This window comes from Lithobates pipiens, unplaced genomic scaffold, assembly GCF_037356315.1.
Source record: "Lithobates pipiens isolate NorthernLeopardFrog02 unplaced genomic scaffold, aLitPip1_a1.2 Scaffold_3, whole genome shotgun sequence".
Lineage (NCBI taxonomy): Eukaryota > Metazoa > Chordata > Amphibia > Anura > Ranidae > Lithobates > Lithobates pipiens.
The window spans coordinates 4654680-4673471 of NW_027507790.1; the positions used below are offsets into that span (position 1 = coordinate 4654680).

At 47.1% G+C, this 18792-nt stretch overlaps 1 protein-coding gene across 1 annotated transcript in view; it reads left to right on the plus strand.

Moving 5' to 3' along the window:
- The window catches only part of LOC143940108 (rab5 GDP/GTP exchange factor-like), a 97126-nt gene that overhangs the window by 45183 nt on the left and 33151 nt on the right, over positions 1 to 18792 (plus strand). The gene's annotated exons all lie outside the window — the stretch shown is intronic.

Genomic DNA, 18792 nt, shown 5'->3' on the forward strand with positions numbered 1-18792 from the left:
TTTTTTTTCTAACATCCTAGAGCATAAAATGGCGGTTGTTTGCAATACTTTCTGTCACACCGCATTTGCGCAGCGGTCTTACAAGCACACTTTTTTTTTTTTTTATTAATTCTTTTTTTTTTACATCAAATTCTTTTTAATTAAAAAAATAAGACAACAGTAAAGTTAGCTCTTCTTTCTTCTTCTTTCTCCTTTTTCTTCTTCTTTCTCCTTTTTCTTCCTTTTTTTATTTATTTTTTAAATTTTTTTAAAATATTTTGAAAGATAATGTTACGCCGAGTAAATTGATACCCAACATGTCACACTTTAAAATTGCACCCGCTTGTAGAATGGTGACAAACTTTTACCCTTAAAAATCTCCATAGGTGACATTTACAGAATTCTACCGGTTGCATGTTTTGCATTGCAGAGGAGGTCTAGGGCAAGAATTATTGCTCTTGCTTTACCGATCGGGGCAATACCTCATGTGTGGTTTGAACGGTGTTTTCATATGTGGGCGCTACTCGCATATGCATTCGCTTCTGCACGCGAGCCCGACGGGACAGGGCGCATTTAAAAAATGTTTTTTTTCTTATTTATTTTACCTTTTACTTTTTATTTTTGCACTGTTTTTTTTTTTTTTAAATGTGTCACTTTTATTTCTATTACAAGGAATGTAAACATCCCATGTAATAGAAAAAAAAGCATGACAGGACCTCTTAAATATGAGATCTGGGGTTAAAAAGACCTCCGATCTCATATTTACACTAAAATGCAATAAAAAAAAAAAAAAATTGTCATTTAAAAAAAAAAAAAAAAAAATTGGCTTTTTAAGAGCTATGGGCGGAAGTGACGTTTTGGTGTTGCTTCCACCCTGCAGTGTCATGGAGACGGGTGGGGGCCATCTTCCTCTCACTCCATGTCAGCCCAGGGGACAAACGCGATCGCCTCCGCAGCTGCCGGTAAGCGGCGGAGGGCACCGGATCGTGGCGGGAGTGGGTGGGGGGGGGCCTCGCCCGCCAACGATAAAAGTGATCTTGCGGCGAATCTGCTGCAGAGACCACTTTTATCTTGTAGCCGACTGCTGGCCAAACACAGGGATACCAGGGTTATGGCAGCTAGCTGCTGCCATAACAAAGATAATCTTCCCCAAAGTAGGGACGTACATCGGCGTGCGGCGGTCAGCAAGTGGTTAAAAATACTTCAAAAGTTAATGGTAGACATTAGATGACTGGTGATTTTGGCATGATCAGATAATGAACCCAGCGTATGTGGGCCCATTCAGGTTGCCTAAACACCCCTGGGCATTTTATGAAGGTAGGGTGACTGTGGTATCATCTAGTAATTGGGCTGCATTTTTCAGGCTCTTAATAGCTATTCAGTGTGTCTGATGGGAGAAAGGTAAACCTATTCTGGCTTTCAAAAAAAAAAAAAAATCTGAAGGGGCCTGCATTTACTTACCAAATATCCTTAAAATCCAACTTGGCCACTATAACCCTATTGGTTTTAAATTAGTTGAACACTCCATTTCCTCTAAAGCCACCTGATGCTCTGTACACTTCCTTTTTTCACCCCACAAATTTTCTTTGTTACATGTTGATGGAAATACAGCTCCACTGTATTTCCCTGCCTGCTCAGCTAATGGCACTGTAGGTCTCGTGGTGCTTTGGTCGCCTCTCCGCCTTCCTCTCCTCTTGGCCATTCACAAAACAAAGTCGGGGTATGTGATTTGTGAATGGTAAGGAGGAGAGGGAGGTAAAGATGTGACCTCTAATTGGCGGAGATAGTAACGTAAAGCCAGAGTTTTCGTTCCAAAAAACTCTTCAGTTTCCCAACTGTTTGGTCCTGCATGAGAGTCCTGCAGCTGATAATACCCTCCTTCAGGGCAGTACTGTTTGCCCACTTTCACTCCAGACCCCTCAAGCACATCATTTTGTCATCATGGGTCATCAGTCCAGGCTTTAGACAGGCTGATTTGTCTGCCTCAGAGGACCAGGTTGTCCCTGTCTTGGTGGTCCAGGAATCTGGTTCTGGAGTCGGAAGTCCTTTCTTCCCATTTTCTGGAAGATCCCTATGATGGATGACAGCCTGTTAGGATCAGAGGTCTTGTCTCCACATTAAATTCTAGAACTTCATGCTATTTGGTTGTTTCTGCAATGCAATTCCTCCCAGCTAGAGGGTAAGTCCATCTGGATTCAGATGTAGAACGCCACAGCAGTGGCATGCTTCTGGGAGGAACTTTAGAGACAAACCTTATAGAGAAACCATAAATCTCGCTATGGCAAGAAAGGTAGAGCAGATCCTGTCCTGTTTAGAACTTTATGCGCCAGCCTTGTCTGCCATTACATTGACAGTTGGTAGGTGAACTTCCTTACAGGCCTGGATCTGGGAGGAGTGGTCTCTACACATGGAGCTGTTGCAGGACCTTTGTCGCAGATGGGGAACATTTTATGTAGACCTCCTGATATTCAGGTTTAACAACAAACTGATTAGGTTTGTCTCCAGTTATAGGGAGCATTTAGCGGAATTTGTGGATGCTCTGTGGGATCAGTACACCCTAATCTATGCCTTTTTCCTCAGCAGCAATTCCTTCCTCATCTGCTCTGCAGGATTGAGATGGAAAGCATTCTAGTCATTCTTATATCTCCAGTTTGGTCAAGGCAAATGTAGTACTGCAACCTGGTAAGACTCCTAGCGGACGTTCCTTGGGTTCTTCCAGATCATCCACATATTTTGCCTCATGAACTGATGTACTATCCTGCTTCATGGTAGCTAGCTTTAGCAGCATGGCTGTTGAAGCCTAGGTTCTAAGGGACATGGGCATCTCTGAATCTGTTCTTCACACTTTTCTAAAAGCTAGGATGTTTACTCCTTGCAAGGTCTATCATTTATACATGGACGGTATACTTTGCATAGTATGAAACATGAGGTTTTCGTCCCAGGAAATTCCCCATGGAATGTATCTTTTTTACAGATGGGTCTGGACCAGCATTTGGCCTTCAGCACCACTAAAAGTTTATTCTTCCATCCCTCTGTTTAGGTTCATTTAATCGTAAGATTTACCTCCATTTCCAGGATGTAGTTTGGGCTGTGAGAGTTTCTTGCAACCACTGCTTCATTCCCAAAGACTAACCCTTTCTTTGTTATTGCTCATGGTTCTTGAAAAGCTGAACTGGCTTCTCTTCCACTATTTGTTGGTGGTTGAGGCAGACCATTAATCAAGCATATGGTCTCGAATGTTGGTGCCACCTTTTTCTGTCATGGCATACTCTACTAGATCTGTAAGTGCTTGGACACTTTGGCATCAGGTTGCTCTTTATCAGACTTGGCAGTGCTGCTACCTGGTCTTCTGTTTACATGGTCTAACCAGGCAAAAGATCCTTTAGGTGTTGTTTTGAGCTGCAGGAAATCCCCAGTTCTGTTGGCCTATTAGCCTTTTGTTTGCTCTATTACACCCCTCAGTTGGACTGCTTTTTGGCATCCCAGCAGTTTGACTGCCACTGTTCCTCAATGGATGAGAAAGAAAATTGTATTTCTTTTATCATACATCATGGGACACAGAGCCTTCAGTAATTACTTAATGGGTTATAGGCTACCTTCAGGTGTTGACACTTTTAAACCCAATCAAGGAAGTTTTCTCCCTATATGACCCCTCCTCCTTCCAGGAGCACATCAGTTTTTTCGTCCGTGTCTAAAGGTGTTGGTCACGAGTGAAGATGTGCTCTGAGGAGCTCCAAGAGGGATCCATGCTGGATTTAAATAGCCTCCATAGACCAGATCCATCCAAAGTGCCCTTGAGGCCTAAAAGGATGGTACCTGGGGCCTCGTATCCGAAGCACAAGCTTTTTTCTGTAACTCCTCTTTGTAGGGCTGGACCCCAGGAACCCAGGGCTTAGGTCTTGCTACATTACCTAAACTTCCTGATGGGGTGCTTTACAGGTCCAGGGCAGTTGGAACCCCATTTTAGGGACCCAGACCCTGAAGGTTTGTTACGCAGCCCGCCGTAATGGGTGAAGTTTGGATTGTTTGTTAACCACTTCAATACCAGGCACTTAAACACCTTCCTGCCCAGACCAATTTTGAGCTTTCAGCGCTGTCGCACTTTGAATGACAATTGTGCGGTCATGCTACACTGTACCCAAATGAAATTTTTATCATTTTTTTTCCCAAAAATAGAGCTTTCTTTTGGTGGTATTTGATCACCTCTGCGGTTTTTATTTTTTGCTAAACAAATAAAAAAAATACCGAAAATGTTGAAAAAAAAATGTTTTTTTTTGTTTCAGTTTCAAAACTTTGCAAATAAGTAAGTTTTCTCCTTCACTGATGGGCACTGATGGGGTTACACTGATGGGCACTAAGGCGGCACTGATGGGCACCGATGAGGTGGCATTGATGGACACCGATATGTGGCACTGATAGGCGGCACTGATGGGCGACACGGATGGGCACTGATAGGTGGCACAAATTGGCATTGATAGCCGTCACGGATTGGCATGGATGGGCATGGGTTAGTCGGCACAGGTGGGCATGGGTTAGTCGGCACAGGTGGGCATGGGTAGGCGGCACAGGTGGGCATGGATGGGCACTGATAGGTGGCATGGATGGGCACTGATAGGCGGCACAGATGGGAACTGATAGGCGGCATTGTATTATAATATATTGTACTAATGGATGCCAATCAGTGATGCCCATTGTGGGCACTGATTGGCATCCATTATGGGCACTGATTGGCATCCATTGTGGCACTGACTGGAATCCCTGGTGGTCTAGGGTGGCATACCTTGTCCTGGGCATCCCTGGTGGTCTGGTGGTCCAGTGTGCATCCTCGGGGGAGCTGTGCTGATAATCGATCAGCACAGACCCCCCCTGTCAAAGGAGCAGCCGATCGGCTCTCCTCTACTCGCGTCTGATAGACGCGAGTGAGGAAAAGCCGATCACCGGCTTTTCCTATTTACACTGTGATCAGCCGTGATTGGACACGGCTGATCACGTGGTAAAGAGTCTCCGTCGGAGACTCTTTACCGAGATCGTAGTTGCCGGGTGTCAGACTGACACCCCGCAACAACGATCGCCGCTATGCGCGCCCCCGGGGGCGCGCAGCGGCTCATAATCCTGATCCTGTCATATGATGTCCGGTCAGGATTATGCAACCACTTTGCCACCGTCTATTTGTTATAGGGCGGGCGGCAAGTGGTTAATTCAGCAAATCCTGCGGTGAGGAGACATTAAGGGAAGAAACTTGGGTATTATAAATATCTATGTATTTCTCCCATTATGGAAGAAATGTTGTCAATCTCCAACTAGAGGGAGTCTATGCACATATCTTAATCTGTTGTCTTCACTGTAAGCTCTGTGTGATTGCAGCAGCATACAGAGGAACTCTGAAAGTCTCCCTTTGCAGCGCTGTACCCCCCTTATATCAACCCCCCCCAGGCCCCGCTAATACAGCTTATTGTTTCTAACTGTGGCTGATTTTACTGTTGGATTAGCGGCTTTAATCGCATCCTCCATTCAAATGGATAGGAAGCATGCTAGATCCATGAGGTATTACCCTCAGTTGATCAGGAGGAAAAACAAACCGATGATTATGCCTCTGCGGCAGAAACAACGGTGGATGAGCCTTTTTTAGCCTCTCAAATCTGAGGCATTGCTGATGCAATCTCTTACGGAGATAGTTCTTCTACTTTCATGCTACCCCTAACGGAGTCTCCTGAAAGTTCGGTTTTTTCCTTGGGTTCCTTAAAACCCTCTCAACCTTTGCATGAATTTCCTGCACAAGCATTACTAGAACAGCTTATTTTTTGCTGAATGGGATCACCCGGATAAGCATTTTTCTCCCTCCTAAGAAAATTGCAATTCTCTATCCCCTGGAGGAGAAATTCTCCAAAAGATGGAAAATACCAGCAGTTCATGCTGTGATTTCCAATGTGAATAAAGGCCTAACTTGTCCAGTAGACAATGTACAGACACTTAAAGTGGTTGTAAACCCTTACAACACACTTTGACCTACATGTAAGCCTAAATTAAGGCTTACCTGTAGGTCCAAGAAATATCTCCTAAACCTACACGGTTTAGGAGATATTTGCCGAAAGACAGGCACCGCTGTCACTGAGCGCGGCGCCGTCAATGGCGATATGCCGTGCGTGGCCCACCGAGAAGATGGATGCACCGGACTACAGGGGACATCGGTGACTTCGCTGGCTCCTGTGTCAGGTAAGTGACACATAATGGACTACTATGCGATGCATAGTAGTCCATTATGCTTTACCTTTGCAGGGAATGAAAGATGAAGTAAACTCATCAGGGTTTACTTCCTCTTTAAAGGATCCAACAGATAAGGAGTTGGAATCCCTGTTAAGATCTACTTTTTCCATGGCAGGTGCCATTACTTTGTCTGCAGTCGCTGCAAGAAGCGTCTGTCAATCCCTAAAGGACCAATTTAAACAGGCCCTTAGAGAGCTTCCTGCACAATAAGCCCGGGATTTGGCTGAACTACCAAAAGCATTATGCTTTGCCATAAATGCTATTAAAGATTATATTCTCCAGGCGACTTGCCTTACTCTTATGCTTGTGCAGAATACTGTGGTTAAAAAAAAAAAAAATTCAGCTGTAAAGATCCCCTAACTGGGCTCCCTTTTCATGGTGAGCGACTATTTGGAGAAAACTTGGACAAATCTATCCAAACAATTTCTAGTGGCAAAAGTACTCTTTTGCCAGTCAAAAGAAAGTATAAACGCCCTTCATTTAAACTGGCTCTTTCCCTTACACCAGGGGCTTCTGCCTCTAGGCAGGGGCGACCGCCTCCCCCGCCACACTCTAGAGGAAAATCTCAGAGCCAGACCCAGGCTCAAAAGTCCTGGGGCCGGAAACCTGCAAAGCAGAATCCTAAAGCCTCATCATGAAGAGGCAACCCCCCTCACCAAGGTGGGGGGGAAGACTCCTGCAGTTTTCAGAAGTCTGGAAAGCAAGAAATTCAGGACAGATGGGTAATCTTCGGGGTACAAGCTGGAATTTCTGGACTTTCTACTGTCTCACTTCCTGAGGTCAAGCATTCCCAAAGATCCAGAGAAAGGACAATCTCTGTTTCAAGCACTAGACCTATTTAATATCTCAAGGGGTGATCATACAGATCCCCACAAAGGAGCAAGGTCTGGGGGTTTTATTCAAATCTTTTCATTTTTATCAAGTTTATCTTCCTGATGAGAGACAGAGGGAGGTTTTTCCATGCCTGAAACTTCTTGGCTATTATAACAAGCAGCGGGTAAATATTAAGATTGACTAAGTCAGACACCGAGTTAGTGATCTGGAGCCCCAAGTATTTGATTTGGGAGACCCATTGTAGGGAGATGTTGGGGTCAGCTTGTTCGGGATAGGATGGGAGCGCAAGGGGAGTATTTTGGATTTAGTCCAGTTAACCTTGAGCCCAGAGCCCAGTGTGAATCTATCTAAGGCCGCGTACACACGGGCGGATTGTCTGCCCAACTAAGTTCGTCAGACAATCCGACAGACAGTCCGTTCAAAATTTGCATGAACGGACTTGACCACACACGATGAGCAGACAGTCCGCTGAAAGCGTGCGCGATGACGTGTACAGCACGTACGACGGGACTAGAAAAACGACGTCCTATACACTGCAATGCAACCTTCGGCCGTGTAAATCCTTTCTGAGCATGCGCCATACTTAGTTCGTCCAACTTGCCTACACACGAGCGGACTGTCCACTGAAACCAAGTTTGGACGGACAAAACCAAGTTTGAACGGACAAAATTTCGGAAATTCCGTAAGACTTTGTTCGTCAGACAGTCCGCTGAAAAAGTCCGCTGAAGCCCACACACGAGCGGATTGTCCGCTGAAACACGGTTCAGCGGACTAAGTTGGACAGACAATCCGCCCGTGTGTACGCGGCCTAAGAGTGCCAACGCAGGAAGGTCCGGTGTCACTGACAAACAGAACCAAGTCGTCAGCATAAAGTGCTGTGGTTTCAGTTAGGGTGCCTACCTTAATGCCCTGAATCTGGGAGGTAGAGCACAGTGCAATTGCCAAGGGCTCCATTATTAGTGCAAATAGACCAGGAGAGAGGGGGCACCCCTGTCTGGTGCCCCTGGACACTAAAAGTCTCAGACACCCTCCCCCTTTGAAACGGAGGGCTGCTACCGGGCACTCATACAGCAGCGAAATCCATTTGAGGAATGTAGGGCCAAACCCCATGCATTGCAGTATATGAGTCATGTAGCCCCAGCCGATGGAATCAAACACCTTTTCCAGGTCAAAAAACACCAGTGCCCCCCTAGAGGACAACTGCGCCCCCAACTGAGTATGGGTATATACTCTGCATATGTTGATATCTGTGGCTTTTTTGGGCATAAATCCTGTCTGATCAGGTGATACTAAGTGGTGTATCTCCTCACGTATCGCTGATCTACTAACAGACATATCAGCCTGGATGTCACACCACTTCCTCAAACTTAATCTATCTAAAACTGAGCTCTTAATATTTCCGCCACCACGTACCCCTTCGCCTGACTTCTCTGTCAAGATCAATGGCACATCTATCAGTCCATCCCCACATGCCAGGGTGCTAGGGGAAACCTTAGACTCCGAACTGTCCTTTCAGGCCCACATACAAGCCCTGTCCAAATCATGCCGCCTTAGCCTCCGCAACATTTCCAGAATACGCCCCTTTTTAACTAATGACACCACCAAGCTTCTAATTCACTCCCTGGTCATCTCTCGCCTCGACTACTGCAACTCCCTCCTCGTTGGATTACCTTTACATAGACTATCCCCCCTTCAGTCCATAATGAATGCCGCTGCCAGACTCATCCACCTTACCAGCCATTCAGTGTCCTCCACCCCTCTCTGCCAATCCCTGCACTGGCTTCCACTCACCCAACAAATAAAATTCAAAGTACTAACAATAATTTACAAAGCCATCCATAACTCTGCCCCCAGCTACATCACTGACCTAGTCCCAAAATACCAACCAAACCGCCCTCTTCGGTCATCTCAAGACCTCCTGCTCTCTAGCTCCCTTGTCAACTCCTCCCATGCTCGCCTCCAGGATTTCTCCAGAGCTTCTCCCATCCTTTGGAACTCCCTACCCCAATCTGTCTGACTGTCCCCTAATTTATCCATCTTTAGATGATCCCTGAAAACCCTTCTCTTCAAAGAAGCCTATCCTGCTTCTAACTAACACTGTTTTACTTCCTCCATCAGCTCATCCCCCACAGCTATTACCTTTTTGTATCAATTGCCCCTTCCTTTTTAGATTGTAATCTCTAACGAGTAGGGCCCTCTGACTCCTCTTGTACCAAATTGTAATGTCTGCCCTCATGTTGTAAAGCGCTGAGCAAACTGTTGGCGCTATATAAAACCTGTATAATAATAATAGAGCATTTTCAATTTGTAGCGCTACCCCGGGTGTTCACCAAAGTGCTGTCCCCTCCTCTAGCCAGGTTAAGGGCACAGGGCATAACAGTCGTAGCGTACCTAGACGATCTATTGCTAATAGGTCAGTCGGTGGTTCATTTGAAGCAAAGCGTACACACTTCAACCAACTATCTGAAAAGTTGAATTGGATTCTCAACCTAGAGAAATCTTCCTTAAATACCACTAAAAAAGCTGGAGTACTTGGGTCTGATCATAGACACAGCCCAGGAAAGGGTGTTCTTGCCTCAGACAAAAATCAACTCCATAAGAGAGTTGGTACGGATAGTCAGATCAAATGGCCATTCCCTCCATTCGCCTTTGCATGAGTTTTCTAGGAACTATGGTGGCTTCATTCGAAGCAGTTCCCTATGCCCAGTTTCATTTAAGACTGTTGCAAAACCGTATCCTGTCTGCTTGGAGCAAAAAAACACTTCCAGCTTTAGACTTTCTAAAGCATCTTTCCCCAAGAGTGTCCCAAAGCCTCACTTGATGGTTACTAACCCAGAATCTGCCGAAAGGAAAATCCTTCAGACCAGTCATCTGGAAAGTGGTAACAACGGATGCCAGCCTTTCAGGCTGGGGAGCAGTACTAGAAAAGAAAACTATCCAGGGACAGTGGTCAAGAACCGAAAAGAACCTTGTCCATCAATATCCTAGAGATTCGGCAGTATGTCTGGCTCTAAAGACCTGGACTTTCAGGTTACAGGATTGTCCTGTCAGGATTCAATCCAACAATGCCACAGCTGTGGCCTATATCAAGCACCAAGGGGGCACCGAAGGTCTCTCGGCGCAGAGAGAGGTGAACCATATTCTAACTGACAGAAAGGAATGTTCCGTGCCTATCGGCAGTCTTCATTCCGGCAGTAGAGAATTGTCAGGCGGACTACTTGAGTCACCAGCAGTTATTCCCAGCATAATGGTCTCTTCACAGCGACCTATTTCGGGCTGTTTACCAAAGATGGGGGACTCTGGACGTAGATCTTCTAGCGTCCAGGTTCAAGATGATGTTGGTCAACTTTGTGGCCCGAACAAGGGATCCATTCGTTAGTGAGAACTGATCCCATGGGGTCACCGATCTATGCATTCCCCCCCCATTCAGTTGCTGCCTCGACTTCTTTGCAGAATCGATCTGGAAAGAAAGCCAGTAATTCTGTTGGCACCAGCATGGCCCAGAAGGTCACGGTATGCAGAAATTGTAAAGATGGCAGTGGAGGGCCCATGGTCCCTCCCACCATGGCCAGATCTCTCACAGGGACCGATATTCCGTCCTACCTTGTGGCTTGGCTATTAAAACCACATTCTGAAGAAACGCGGGCTTTCCGGGTCAGTTATCTCTACCCTGATTAATGCAAGGAAGCCAGCTTCCAGAACTATAGAGTCTTGAGGGCTTATGTTTCCTGGTGTGAATCCAAGGGTTGGCAACCTCGGAGATATATCCTAGGTTGAAATTCTTGCCTTTCTACAAATAGAGGTAGAAATGAAATTGGCCTTGAGTACAATTAAAGGCCAAGTCTCAGCTTTATCGTCTTATTTTCAAAAGACCACTTGCTATTCATTCTGTAGTCCGGAGTTTTATACAGAGGGTAACGTGGCTTATTACGCCCGTCAAACCTCCCTTGAACCCTTGGGATTTGAACTTAGTTTTGTCTGTGTTACAAAAAACAGCCATTTGAACCAATACAACATATTCCCCTAGTCCTTCTGACGAGGAAGTTGGTATTTTTGGTTGCTATATCCTCAGCAAGGAGGGTTTCGGAATTGGCTGCTCTTTCTTGTAAAGAGCCATATTTGATTTGTCATGGGGACAGAGTGGTGTTGCGCCCTCGTCCAGACTTTTTTTTTATCAAAAGTGGTTTCAGATTTCACCTGAACCAAGATATTGTCCTGACATAATTTTTTTTCCAAAACCATGTTCCAGAGAAGAAGAGTTACTACATTGTCTTAATGTGGTGAGAGCAGTAAAAATCTATTTTTAGGCAACTGCTCAGATTTGTAAGACTGATGTCTTTATATATTCTGCCAGAGTGTCCTAAGAAAGGACATGCAGCGTCAAAACCTACTGTCGCTAAGTAGATAATTCAAGATTCCCCCGTTTCAAGTTAAGGCGCACTCTACCAGGTCGGTTAGTGCTTCTTGGGCAGTGCTTCACCAGGCCTCCATGGCTCAGATCTGTAAGGCCCCAACTTGGTCTTCAGTGCATACATTCACAAGATTTTATCAGGTAGATGTAAGGAGGTATGAGGAGATCGCCTTCGGGCACAGTGTACTGCAAGCAGCAGTATAAATCCTTAAGTCTGTGGGTACCCTCCGGGTTGTTTCTCCCTCCCTTCAAGTAGCATTGCTATGGGATGTCCCATTAAGTAATTACTTAAGGCTCTGTGTCTCATGATGTACGATAAAGAAAATAGGATTTTTATTAGTTTACCTGTAAAATCCTTTTCTTGGAGTACATCCTGGGGCACAGAGGTCCCGTCCCTCTTTTGGGATTAAGTATATTGCTACAAAAACTGATGTGCTCCTGGAAGGAGGAGGGGTTATATAGGGAGTAAACTTCCTTGATTGGGTTCACCAGTGTCAACACCTGAAGGTAGCCTATAACCCATTAAGTAATTACTTAAGGCTCGGTGTCCCATGATGTACTCCAAGAAAAGGATTTTACAGGTAATAAAAATCCTATTTTTTTTGTACTCATTGAGTCCATTCATGGGAGGCGGGTCCCACCGCTTTGTGTATATGATCATGCTGTTGGTACTGCTTTGTTAAAAAAATTGGGTTATACTGGTAATAGAAGGGGTTACCTGGATGCCTCCTTATTTTTTTTATTTATTTATTTTTTTGTGGCAGTGTCCAATCCTACCTGTAGGCTGTAGTAAACTGTATGACTTCCTATGTTGCTCAATGGACTCCAAGAAAAAGGTAGTAAAAAAATCCCATTTTTGTTTGCGTCATATGGGTTTTGCATTCTCATTCTCAACTTGGGCTGCAACTAACGATTATTTTCATAATAGTTTAGTTGACTGATTGTTTCGATTAATTGGTTAATAACCTTAAAAAAAAAAAAATGTGGTGTATAATTTAGTTTATATGTAAAGTTTAATAAAAGGCAATTTATTCCTAACTCTATGCAGTGGTAAATATAAATAACCAACTATATGGTTAGGGAGTAAAATCTTTAATCCACTCTGAGAATAACAGACAGAAGAAATATACTGTATATACTATTAGAGAGATACTCTACAGTATATACTATTAGAGGATATATAGAGTGCGTGTGTGTGTGTGTGTGTGTGTGTGTATATGTATATGTGTATATATATATATATATATATATATATATATATATATATATATATATATAACATACATACATACATACATACATACATACATACATACATACATACATACATACACTATTAAAGGGTGAATCTGGTAAATATCATCAGACTCAGAGGTCAATTTTTCTCTTATATTCACCGACTGACAGCTCCTCTCTGTAACAAAATGGGTTGTTAGCCCTATTACTAGGAGATGCTAGGCAAAGTTGTAATACAACACTTCAGAACTCTTAGTTCCGCCCAGGGGGGCAGTCCCTTAGGCTACAATCCCACACACTCTGTACTAGCAGCCTCAGTTTTATTTTGCCTAGTGAAGGAGATGGACCTAGGAACCCTGCGGGCCCATAGGTCCGTGTTTATTTTGATGCAGAAGCTTGGCTTTTTGCGCAAGATGAATGATCCTGTGATCTTCTATCAACAGCCAGCTGGGTGACAGGCTGGTTCACTTACCCTTGTAGTCTCCCCAATCCGGCCATCGAGCGTGTGCCGGTCGCAGCTACGGCTCGGCATGCCACGACATACCTCACCTCCAAAGGTGGTCGGTGAGCTTTTATGCTCCGGGGCATACATATGACCGGGCTACTGATGTCTGAGTCACAGTATGCCGGGCCAGTAACCTTCCCTGTACTGATCAGGAGTTGGCTACAATGGAATGTCTCCCAGCTCTTCAGGACTGGTAAGTACAGCTCTCCCGGTCTCGGCAGGGTTGAGCAGCTGGGCATTCCCTGGGAGGTCGATTCGGGGGCCCCCTCACCCCGTCACTTTTCTCCCCTCCTCCCCCCTCACAGAGGGGGGGGCTGTGCATGGATACTGAGCGGTGTGTGTGCCCCTGGGCTCTCACCTGGGTTCTGGCTGACTGGGGGTGCCTGGATCCTGAGTGCTTAAACTCCCGGGAGGTGCCTGTGAGGTTTGCCCCTGTGTCTGTGCAGCGCTGTGTCTCTGCCACATGTTTTTTTTCTGTCTCTCATGGTGCTGACTGGCGGCCATTTTCAGTGTGGGCAAAGGACAGCATGCTTCTGGGCTTCAAGCGGCCATTTTCCCAGCGGTTCCCTATCAGGACACTGGCGGCCATTTTCTTGAAGCCGGACCATGTTTTTTGTGCTCTAGCAGCAGCTCCATGTGCCCTCAGCTTCCTGTTTGTCATTACAGAGCGCTGGACAGCCTTCTGTGTAGTCTAAACACGTTTTTCAGATCGCTCAGCGATCGTTCACCGATCGGTCTGATGGACTGCCACCGACACAGCTTTGGTTCCTCTGCATCTGGGAGAGCTAGGGGTCCACAGGCACTGCTGTAAAACAGCACAGAATTCCTCAGGGCGGTGAGTCCACCGGGTTAGAACCCCTCTGTCAGCGGCAGCAAGGAGAGTGGGACTGTTACTGTCCTAAGTCCCCTTCGGGTGGCACACAGGGTAGGGCCAGCATGGCTTCAGAAACTGGTGTTTCTTCCCCCGAAATCCAGGCAATTGCAACCGGGTCACCTGTGGATGGCACAGTCCCCATGGACACCCTGACGTCAGTCCTCAATTTGTTTGTTGCAAAGATGGAGGCGGTGCGTGCGAAGAAAGGTGCTAAAAAGCGGCCCCTGCCCTCCCCCCCCCCCCCCCATCCTCTGGGGAGAGCTGACGCAGACTCGGGTCCTGCTGAGGCCTGTGACTCTTGCTCTGTCTTGTCAGATGACGCTGACCAGGACCGTTCGGACAGTGAGGATGAGTCCCCGTCCGGGTCCGTGCACGACAAAACGCTTGTTGGAGCACTTATCACAGCTGTGCGTGATACACTGAAGATTCAGGAGCCAGCGGATCCCTCTGCTGATGTACCGGTCCCGCAAGCCAGCACGTTCACCTAAGGTATTCCCGTATCTGACTTATTTTGACAAGTTCATTTACAAGGAATGGGGTCGCCCGCAACTGACCTTTTCGGTCCCCAAATACATGGCTGTGCGTTACCCCTTTGAGGAAAGCCTTCTCAAGAAATGGTTGGCTCCTCTGGTCGTGGACCCCCCAGTATCCAGGTTAAATAAGGTAACCACGATCCCGGTTGAGTGTACTCCTGCATTCAAGGATCCCACGGACAGGACGGCCGAGGCGGTGGCTCGTTCCTTATTTACGATTGTGGGGTCAGCCGTGCGACCTGTACTGGCATCTGCACTTGTGTCGCAGACACTGACTGAGTGGGCAAAACTTTTTCACCGCGAATTGGGAGAGCAACAGGCTTCCCCTGTCTGCGTGGAACTAGCAGACCAACTAGTGCAAGGCCTTAAGTATGTCTGTGATGCAGCCCTGGATACTCTCCCCCTGTTATGCAGGGCTTCAGTGTCAGCTGTGGTGCTGAGGCACCTAATTTGGCTAAAATGCTGGTCGGCTGACCAGGCATCCAAAAAAGCCCTGACGGATCTTCCTTTCCTTGGCGACCGGCTCTTTGGAGCCTCACTATATGACATTATTAAAAATGCCACAGGTGGTAAGAGTACACTGCTCCCACAGGCCAGGAAAGCTAAGGAGCCACGCCGTAGGCAAAGGCCCTCTTTTTACGCTCACAAACAGCTTTTTCGTCCGTCAGGAGCTTTGACAAAACGTCCCCAGCCTGACGGGATGCCCACGGACGGTCAAAAATGTTCCTGGAACCGCAAGCCTAATAAGCCTGCGAACAAAAGTGCTACCGCATGAAGGTTTGCCCCCACCCATGTCTCAGGTGGGGGGGTCGCCTTCGGGAGTTTGCAGCCCGGTGGTCCTCCCGGTTATCCGACCAATGGGTCTGCGATCTGATTTCCACAGGCTACAAGATAGTTTCTCTCTTGGCCGCCAAACAGATTCTTCCCCTCCAGCATACCCGTATCCCCGGTTCGCCGGGAGGCCCTGTCGGGAGCGGTAAGGGATTTGCTGAATCGTGGGGTGATTGTACCGGTTCCGGACTCGGAACGCTTCCAGGGGTTCTACTCAAATCTGTTTGTGGTTCCCAAGAAGGAAGGGGTACGTCCAATCTTGGACTTGAAAGCCCTCAATCAATTTGTAAAAGTGCAGAGGTTCAGAATGGAATCAGTTCGCTCAGTAGTCGCTGTACTCCATCAAGGGGACTCCCTGGCATCCTTAGACATCCAGGATGCGTACCTGCACATACCCATATGCCTTCGGCATCAAAAGTTTCTGGGGGAAGCCCATTACCAATTTGTGGCTCTTCCTTTTGGTCTGGCATCAGCCCCCCGAGTCTTTACCAAGGTTCTGGCTCCAGTTTTGGCGTTGCTGCGACAACGTGGGATCGCGATCATGGGATACCTAGACGATCTCCTCATGAGAGCATCTTCCGCCTCAAAATTGGAGGAGGATGTGGCGATCACCATGCAGACACTGCACGATTTTGGGTGGCTGTTGAACCTAAAAAAGTCGGTGCTCATGCCACCCAACGTCTGGAGTACCTAGATTTGCTGTTGGACTCCAGGGAAGCGAGAGTATTTCTCCCTTCAGACAAATTGCAGACTCTCAGATCCGCGGTCAAACTACTGATGAACAGCAAGTGGTCGTCGCTCCGGTTTTGCATGCGAGTACTGTGACTCATGGTAGCCTCCTTTGAGGCAGTACCCTATGCCCAGTTCCACACCAGAGTTCTGCAGAAGGAGATCTTGTCAAAATGGGACAAATTTTCAGTTGTCCTTAAATCGACAGATCCAGGTGAGCCAGTCAGTCAGGGACTCGCTGATCTGGTGGTTGAGGTCCCCAGTGATTCAGTCCGGAAAATCGTTCCTTCCTCTGAAATGGACGGTGATCACAACGGACGCCAATCTATCCAGCTGGGGTGAAGTGATGAGGGTTCAGTCGGCTCAGGGCCTCTGGTCGACGGAAGAATCCGAGTTGCCGATCAATCTGCTCGAATTGAGAGCGATCAGGCTGTGTCTCCACACATGGTCGATAAGACTTCAAGGTCATCCGATCAGGATACAGTCAGACAACTCCACGGCTGTGGCGTACGTTAATTTACCAAGGGGGAACAAGAAGCTCAGCCGCTGCACGGGAGGTCGCTCACATACTTCGGTGGGAAGAGCGACACGTACCGGCCCTGTCGACCATTTACATCCCGGGAGTGGAAAACTGGCAGGCGTACTATCTGAGTTGACAGATCCTGGACCCAGGAGAATGGGCATTGCATCCGGAGATGTTCAGATTGCTGTGCCTGAAGTGGGGCACACCACATGTGGATCTACTGGCCTCCCGTCTCAATCGGAAGGTGCCAAGATTCGTGTCCAGGACAAGAGATCTGTGGGCAGACGCGTCATATGCGCTGGTGGCTCCATGGGATCAGTACCAGCTGATCTACGCCTTTCCTCCACTGAAACTTGCCACGTCTGCTTCGCAGAGTGGAAGCCGAGGGGATCCCGGTAATACCGGTGGCCCCAGATTGGCCTCAGCATCCTTTGTACGCAGACCTGGTGCGTCTGGTGGCAGACGCTCCCTGGTGACTGCCGTTGCGAGAGGACCTCCTATCTCAAGGCCCAATTCTCCATCCTGCTTTACCATCGCTGGCTTTAACGGCATGGCTATTGAGAGCCAGGTGTTGAGGAACCGGGGTCTGTCGGACTGGGTGATTCCAACTATGTTGAGGGCACTGAAATCTTCTTCTCAGAAGATATACCATTGTACCTGGAAGGCCTTCATCTCCATGTGTGAGGAGAAAGGATGGCATCCGCACTCCTTTGCCATATTCAGGATCCTGCTGTTTCTCCAGCAAGGAGTTGACCAGAGATTGGCATTAAGCACCATCAAAGGACAAAATTCAATTGTCTTTTTTTCAACGACCCCTGACATCGCACTCCTTAGTGGGTGCCTTTGTCCAGGGGGTACGACACATAGTCCCTCCGGTGCGTCAACCGTTACCCCCCTGGGATTTGAACCCGGTGTTGTCGGCGCTTCAAAGACCGCCGTTTGAAAATATCAGGGAGATTCTCTTGTTGACTCTTTCCCAGAAAGTGGGTTTCCTAGTGGCCATCACATCGGCCAGGAGGATTTCGAAACTGGCGACCTTGTCCTGCAAGTCGCCCTATCTGGTTATCCACAGGGATAAGGTGGTGTTGCATCTGCAACCGTCCTTTCTACCGAAAGTGGTCTCTGCTTTTCATATCAATGAGGACATTGTATTACCTTCTCTGTGTCCTAAGCCGAAGCACCCTAAGGAGGTGGCCCTTCACACTCTAGATGGTTAGGGCTCTGAAGGTATATTTGTCTGCAATGGCTCCCTTTCGGAAGTCAGACTCACTGTTTGTTTCGGTGGCTGGTCCAAAGAAAGGCATGGCGGTCTTGTCGGCCACCATTTCCAGGTGGATCAGACAGATTGTAGTACAAGCCTACGCCTTGAAGGGGCAGGTGCCCCCCTTTCTGGTCACGTCCCACTCCACAAGGGCAATAGGAACGTCTTGGGCCTTCCGACACCAAGCTTAGGTCACTCAGGTGCGTAAAGCAATGATTGCTGACCACTTCCGGCAATCAGTGCCAACAAGTGTCCACAAGCAATCATTGCTGACCCTGGTGGGCACTAATTGTAATCAGGGCACTGATGATCAGTGCCCTGATTACATACCTAGTTGTCCCCTGTGAGGAGAAGCCACTGATCTCCTCTCTCCTCAAACTCTGTCAGTGTGAGGTGAGGAGCACAGATTACCAGCATCTCCGTGTTTAAATGTGACCAGCTGTGATTGGACATAGCCCCAGACCAATTTTCAGCTTTCAGCGCTGATGCACTTTGAATGACAATTGCGCGGGCATACAACACTGTACCCAAATGAAATTTCTATCATTTTTTTCCCACAAATAGAGCTTTCTTTTGGTGGTATTTAGTTACAGCTCGGAGTTTTATTTTTTGCTAAACAAACAAAAAAAGATGCAAAAAAAAAAAAAAAAAATCATGTTTTAATAGTTTGTTATAAAATTTTGCAAACGGGTCATTTTTCTCCTTCATTGAAGTGCGCTGATAAGGCGGCACTGATAGGCTGCATTGGTGGGCACTGATGGGCTGCATTGGTGGGCACTGATAGGCTGCATTGGTGGGCACTGATAGGCTGC